Here is a 7296-nt window from a genome sequence, read left to right on the forward strand (position 1 = left end):
CAGAACTGCCTTCATTCTACGTGGCATTGATTCAACAAGGTGCTGAAAGCATTCTTTAGAAATGTTGGCCCATATTGATGGATAGCATCTTGCAGTTGATGGAGATTTGTGGGATGCACATCCAGGGCACGAAGCTCCCGTTCCACCACATCCCAAAGATGCTCTATTGGGTTGAGATCTGGTGACTGTGGGGGCCATTTTAGTACAGTGAACTCATTGTCATGTTCAAGAAACCAATTTGAAATGATTCGAGCTTTGTGACATGGTGCATTATCCTGCTGGAAGTAGCCATCAGAGGATGGGTACATGGTGGCCATAAAGGGATGGACATGGTCAGAAACAATGCTCAGGTAGGCCGTGGCATTTAAACGATGCCCAATTGGCACTAAGGGGCCTAAAGTGTGCCAAGAAAACATCCCCCACACCATTACATCACCACCACCAGCCTGCACAGTGGTAACAAGGCATGATGGATCCATGTTCTCATTCTGTTTACGCCAAATTCTGACTCTACCATCTGAATGTCTCAACAGAAATCGAGAATCATAAGACCAGGCAACATTTCTCCAGTCTTCAACTGTCCAACTTTGGGGAGCTCTTGCAAATTGTAGCCTCTTTTTCCTATTTGTAGTGGAGATGAGTGGTACCCGGTGGGGTCTTCTGCTGTTGTAGCCCGTCCGCCTCAAGGTTGTGCGTGTTGTGGCTTCACAAATGCTTTGTTGCATACCTCGGTTGTAACAAGTGGTTCATTCAGTCAAAGTTGCTCTTCTATCAGCTTGAATCAGTCGGCCCATTCTCCTCTGACCTCTAGCATCAACGAGGCATTTTCGCCCACAGGACTGCCGCATACTGGATGTTTTTCCCTTTTCACACCATTCTTTGTAAACCCTAGAAATGGTTGTGCGTGAAAATCACAGTAACTGAGCAGATTGTGAAATACTCAGACCGGCCCGTCTGGCACCAACAACCATGCCACGCTCAAAATTGCTTAAATCACCTTTCTTTCCTATTCTGACATTCAGTTTGGAGTTCAGGAGATTGTCTTGACCAGGACCACACCCCTAAATGCATTGAAGCAACTGCCATGTGATTGGTTGATTAGATAATTGCATTAATGAGAAATTGAACAGGTGTTCCTAATAATCCTTTAGGTGAGTGTATACAACACATATGAGTAGTTCCATAAAGACTCTCTTGGGGCACCACAAGCAGGGTTAGGGTTTATGTTTATGTTGATATTGTAATGTTTGCCAATTAACTCTAAATATAAAGTACTGATGGGAGTGTCATTAGTTTGCAGGTATTTGATCATACACCAAACCTATTACAATACATTAACTGGGAAACATGAATTGTCTGGGCCAAATTTTATGGAAATCTGCCCATATTTCCATGTGGACCATTATAGTGGCGTGAATTCTATTACCATCCTTTGAGACCTCAGACCACCAGCATGACTAAATGTATGCCTGACTAAGTGCCCCGTCCCCAGTTGCTTGGGCTTGTGGACCCTTAAAGCGACGCAATACCTACAGTACTTCATCATACCTCATGATTAAAGTTATGAGCATTTGATGGATCTTCAGCAGTCTAAAGATAACGATAAAAAACACAAATTAGAGGGAAAAAAATCAGAAAACACTAAACTAAAATGCATACCTTTTATTCCTTAAATTATCTGGTGATCCCTTAGATCTTTTTGGGACACTAGGTTGGGAACAATTGCTTTAAGGCATGGTGATGGGTGTAACATTGATCTCCAGGGCCACAGTGTCCTTTAAATATATATGCAGATACAGGTGATCAAAATAAATATCGAACTTTGAAACCATTTAACAATTACATCAGCTTTCGGTAAGACTCAGTGTCACTTAGTTACTTAGATTTTCCACACTGTGTCTATGTTGCAATCTGCCTCACTCCCCATGGAACAAAAATAAGTGTATGTTCTCAAAATGAAAGTTTCTTACTGGATTGCCCTTGAAAAGCAGACAGAAGTTTTCATATCTGCCATTCTTTGCAGGGATAAGCAGTAGATAACTATTCCACGTGCATACATTTTCATGTTATTTTGTTCATTTAGCACAATGTGACAAAAAGCATTTTAAAAAAAATTATATTTCAAAACATACACATTCTAACAAAACACAACCTGGCCACAGTCTGTCGTCAGACACTGAAAAATTAAAAATGGTCCAGATAAAAATAAATGGCTAAGATTGGACATCATGGTGAAAACAAACAATCTAGAAAATGGATTAATGACCACAATTTCCAGTAACCGACACAAATCTCCAAAGTACAATCCACTGCCATACATAAAAATGATGTACAACATTCAGAGTGGATACTGTGTAACTTATGACTGGAGAAGATACCACAAAACAAGAAAGGCTCAACCAACAAGTCATGCGCAGGCTGCCACTGCAATAAAGATGGTGCCTTCAGATGTGGGTGAGACATACAAACTGATGCCAAATTGAAGATCATCTGAATAAATGAGTGCAGAAACACAATGAATGCAGATGCTTTCATAAAGGGAATGAGGGCTCAGTGAGTGGTTTGATAAGTATGAAAATTATGTGAATCATATGCTGTGGTCACCAGATCTTGTAACTTGAAGACTCTATGACAGGGAGCACTGAAGCTGTTCTGGAGATTTGTGGTAGAACAACATGAGGTTTTCTTCTATACTTGCATGGGTGTGTGGTTGCTATTGTCATTAACTAAACCCAGTAGAATAGAGCTTCACAAGATAGATCTCATTCCAGTCTCATAATTGTAATCCCAAACCTGCCTGTATGGCAAATCTCCATGCTACTGCACTGTTTAGCTCTGCAGAGCATAAAGCATGTGATATGTTTTTTAAGCCCTTGACACTCAAGCTCTCTCTCTCTGAGGTTCTCTCATGATTTGAAAGATGGCCACTAGGTGGCACCAGTTAATTTAGCTGGTAAGAAGCCAAATTCAGCTCCTCTCCATGAAAAAAAAGAGAAGCAGTATGGTATTTGGAAAAGCAAGTGTGTGACCTAAAGGCTGCTGGTTCACATCCCTGGATGGAATGAAACTTTATAGCATAACCAGTGACTGGGGGTTCCCTGAATTATAGTTCACTCACTTCACTGGTTTGTTACTATGCAATGGAAATGTGAGATTTTTAGAAGTGCAGTGTAAAAAGTGATGGAGGTATACAAATCTTAAAACAAACTTCAAACTTTCTCACTTTATTTGTAAATGCTGCCAAACATACATTTCCCAATAAATGTATGATGTCCCTGCAATGTAAAATAAAGACATTAAAAAGTTCATAATCAGTATAATGAAAGAATGCCAGATGAAACAACCAAGGGAACACTCAACACTTAATTTCCCCTCACCTTTGGGTCATAGTGTAGTATTGATGTTAGTGACTGGAGGAAGTTCAATAAATTGTCGTCCATGCACAAAATTGTATGTGTGTCCTTAAACCCTCAGTATATATATCATAGTCTGATGCAGTTATTAAACATTTGTAATGCTTCTAATTCTTCTGAGTAATCCATGCAGGAAACCAAAGCAGCCTGTCGTCAGCCCAAAAGGAAATCCTGGCTAATCTCATGTCTGTATCACATTTAAACAACAATCAAAGTACAGTATGAAAGCACTCAACAATGCATGCATTACACATTGTATTATGAATAATATACAACATTATACATACTGCTCAGGTAAATTACAAGAAAATTATCATTTGGACGAAACTCAATTCTTTCAAGAGTTTCATGCGTGCCGACTTTCCTTAACTTCCCAATAGAAGACTATTTTATTTGAACATCTACATAAACAAAAATTTGGAAATGCAAGATTTTTCACAATACAACAATTAGTAGCTGCTCTGACATATGAAACATTGTCCTTATTGAAAAATTGATTTATTATTTATTTATTATATATTTTTTGGTCTTTCCACGTTTTAACACAAGAAAACAGTTAGAATAACTATATCATAAAGAGATAAAACAAATTAACTTCAGTGACTATTTAATTTGACAATTATTCAGGAAACTTAAGAAGGCAAAATCATTGTGCCAAGTTCTTGTGAATTTTTACAGAGGAGCAATAGAAAGCATCCTGACTGGAAACATCACTAACATGGGATGTGCACGGCCCAGGACCGGAGGGCTCTGCAGCGGGTGATTCAAACTGCTCAGAAGATCATTGGTACCCATCTCGCGAGCATCAGTGATATCGGTGAGGTGAGGTGCCTATGCAGAGCCCAAAGGATACTAAAGGACAGTACCCACCCAGCCACAGCCTGTTCACAATTCAATTCAATTCAATTCAAATTAGCTTTATTGGCATGAATGTGTAACAACAATATTGCCAAAGCATCATATAAATTACATAACAACAATCAACCCCATACATTTCATTAAACAAGTAATTAAAGCCTATGTGTGTTTTTATTAAAAATTTAAATATTAAATAAATAAAACAGTAAGTGTGTGTGTGTGTGTGTTAAAAAATTAAAAATATATTAAAAATTAAAATAAAATAAATAAATAAAACAGTAAGCATGTGTGTGTGTGTGTGTTAAAAAAATAAAAATATATTAAAAATTAAAATAAAATAAATAAATAAAATAGTAAGTGTTCACCCTGCTGCCTTCTGGGAAGAGAGACAGGTATAGAGTATCGGCTGTCCTACCACCAAACTTAAGAACACCTTCTTCCCTGTGAGATTCCTTTAGTCATCCTTAACACTCAATCATGAAAAATATTTTTTTTTATAATTTTCTGTATATAATTTTTATTTTGTAAATACAGTATATACACCTATATACATATACACATAACATATGTGCACATGTTTGTTCATATATTTTAATATATACATATATATGTATATTTAGCAGTGTATATTTGTTTTGATGAGTAGCATAAAGGGAACTACATCTTGCAATTGATTATTCATCCATGTGTTGTAAAATGACACACTACCTTGTAATCTCAAAATGTCTTAGTGCCTGTTAAATACAAAATATTTCATAAACTTCCCTGAGAAGGTTTATTATTGATTAATCTATTTGATGTATTTTTAGTTATTAAATATGTATGACTTTTGCAGTTGAAATATGAAGTATAATTATGTGTTTATTTAATTTAATTTTGACAGATCAAAAAATGCTTGCTTTAACATGGAATGAGTGTGTGCCAATAGGAGATCAGTGCGGTGCCATACGTCAGACGTAAAGGGCGTTCCAGAGGCGCGTCTTCAGCTCAGTAGTAAGCAGAGTTGGCTATAGCGCTCGAGCTCCATTGAAAGTGGCTCCCCTGTTCAGAGGCAGTGCAGGCGGACAAGGGGGCGGACCGGCGAGAGGAAACTTGACAGAAGACAATAGCAGTCACTCCTCTGACCTCCATATAACTGTTATTATTTATCAGCGGTAATATAGCTGAAGACAGGCAACTGTGCTCGCTGACAGACGCGCCAGCGGTTGCGACGGCGGCGCGCCCAGCGAAGGAATAACGTTAGCAGGAAAACGGAGTGAAAGGTGAAGCGAAGGCACGTTTGGGAAGAGGAGAAGGAGGACAGTAACAAGCAAGCGGACTCAGCCACAGGTAGCCCTACGTTAGCTGTCGTGGCAGAAGATATCAAAGTGCAGGCGGGTCTCCGGTCGCCGATCGGAGCGCCGCGAGAAGAAGCAGAAAACAGAAGAACCAGACTGCTCTGCCTCCCTGTCAGTCCGTCCCAGCGGGCTCATAGTCACAGGGAAGAGCCACCATGTCCCGGAGAAAGCAGAGCAAACCCCGGCAGATAAAGCGTAAGGATGAAACAAGTTCATTATTGTTGTTTTTGTTATTGTGAGTAGTAGCTTAATGTGTGGTGAGCCACGCGCGCTCTGGGAAGACGCCGCGTGTGTGCGGCGCTTCTTTGAACTGTGCGTTAACTGTAAAGTTAATAAATAGTGTGGACCAACTGTAACGGCTGACTGTCTCGGCACTAGTTTTATGACACTGTTAGGGGACATCTAGAGCTTCAGCTACAGCATTTTCACAGTGTAACCGAGTGATGTAGGCTAGCCTACACTTTGTCTTTGGCAGTTTTTCAAAATTATTAAAGCGCCACTTTGGCAGCATCGCTATCTGGACTGTGCAAGAATATTTTTAAAAAAAGTTTTTATTTATTACCCTGTAAAGCATTCTTTGTCCATTGGCAGCTAAAACTGTAGCCGTGGCTTCCTGTTTAATTCTGTTGTGGAAACGTCAGTGTTCTATGAAAAGCCGATGTGAGCAGAGATAAAGCAGTGATCCGATGTGAGTCCAGATAAAGATTAAAATTGGATCTTTTTTATTTGTTTTCTGTCTGAGGCAGCGTCGAGGCCGCCGTTGCATTTCCCCCCCCTGGCTTTTCACTTCTCTTTTCCAGAGATGGGGCGTCAGATAGGCCGCCTGGCTGATCTCTCCGCCTGATAGCTGCTTACAATTGGATCTTTTTTTTCATCTATCCTTTTAACTCAATAATGCATCTTAGGGCCGTTTGAAAGGCCTTTTCTTGGTCTGGCGCTCCGCTGGTCTCCTGGCTTGACGACTTCTTCCTGTTTATAAACCGTCTGAAGGTTTATCGCTGGTAACTGATGTTCAAAGTTGATATAAAAGCATATTAATGATGTTGTCATTAACCCCTCCTTGTGCTGTGAGGCCAGATGATAGGCATGTTGCACTCTGAGCTGATGAAGAGTGATACTGGAGATTAAAGATTAAGAGAAAAGTGTGCAAGTATCTATTTGGAAGCCATGAGTTTAGCAGGGCAGTTTGTTTGGTAAGTTATCACTCTGAGCAAATAATAATATCTTGTCATCAGTGATTGTGTCACTGTGTTCCCTGAAACCTGGGGTCTAGAAGCAACATTTGGAAGTTTAGGCTGTATGGTATCACATTACATAAAAAAACAGTTTTATATAACATTAATCAGTTGACATTTCTTACCAAAATAACCACATGAAGAACCCTGTCAGACAGATAGCTAGCACATAGTTGTTGAGTGGAAATGACAGCTTTCACACACATTATATTGTTGTTTAAGCTTGAAACCCTGGAAGCTCTGACTCAGCACCCCCCTGATCCAGAGCTGTGAAATGGTCTGTCCTGTCAGTCTGTGAAGTTGACATTAATGTTATTAATGTAATGCAGAACTGTCAACACTATCATTACGGGTTGTCAGGCTGGTGTCAGACAATGCCAGACGTGACTGTTATGTTATTTATTTATTTATAACAACATATACACAATACACATTATTATTACCACAACTGTC

The sequence above is a fragment of the Micropterus dolomieu genome, linkage group LG22, assembly GCF_021292245.1.
Source record: "Micropterus dolomieu isolate WLL.071019.BEF.003 ecotype Adirondacks linkage group LG22, ASM2129224v1, whole genome shotgun sequence".
NCBI classification, from domain to species: Eukaryota; Metazoa; Chordata; class Actinopteri; order Centrarchiformes; family Centrarchidae; genus Micropterus; species Micropterus dolomieu.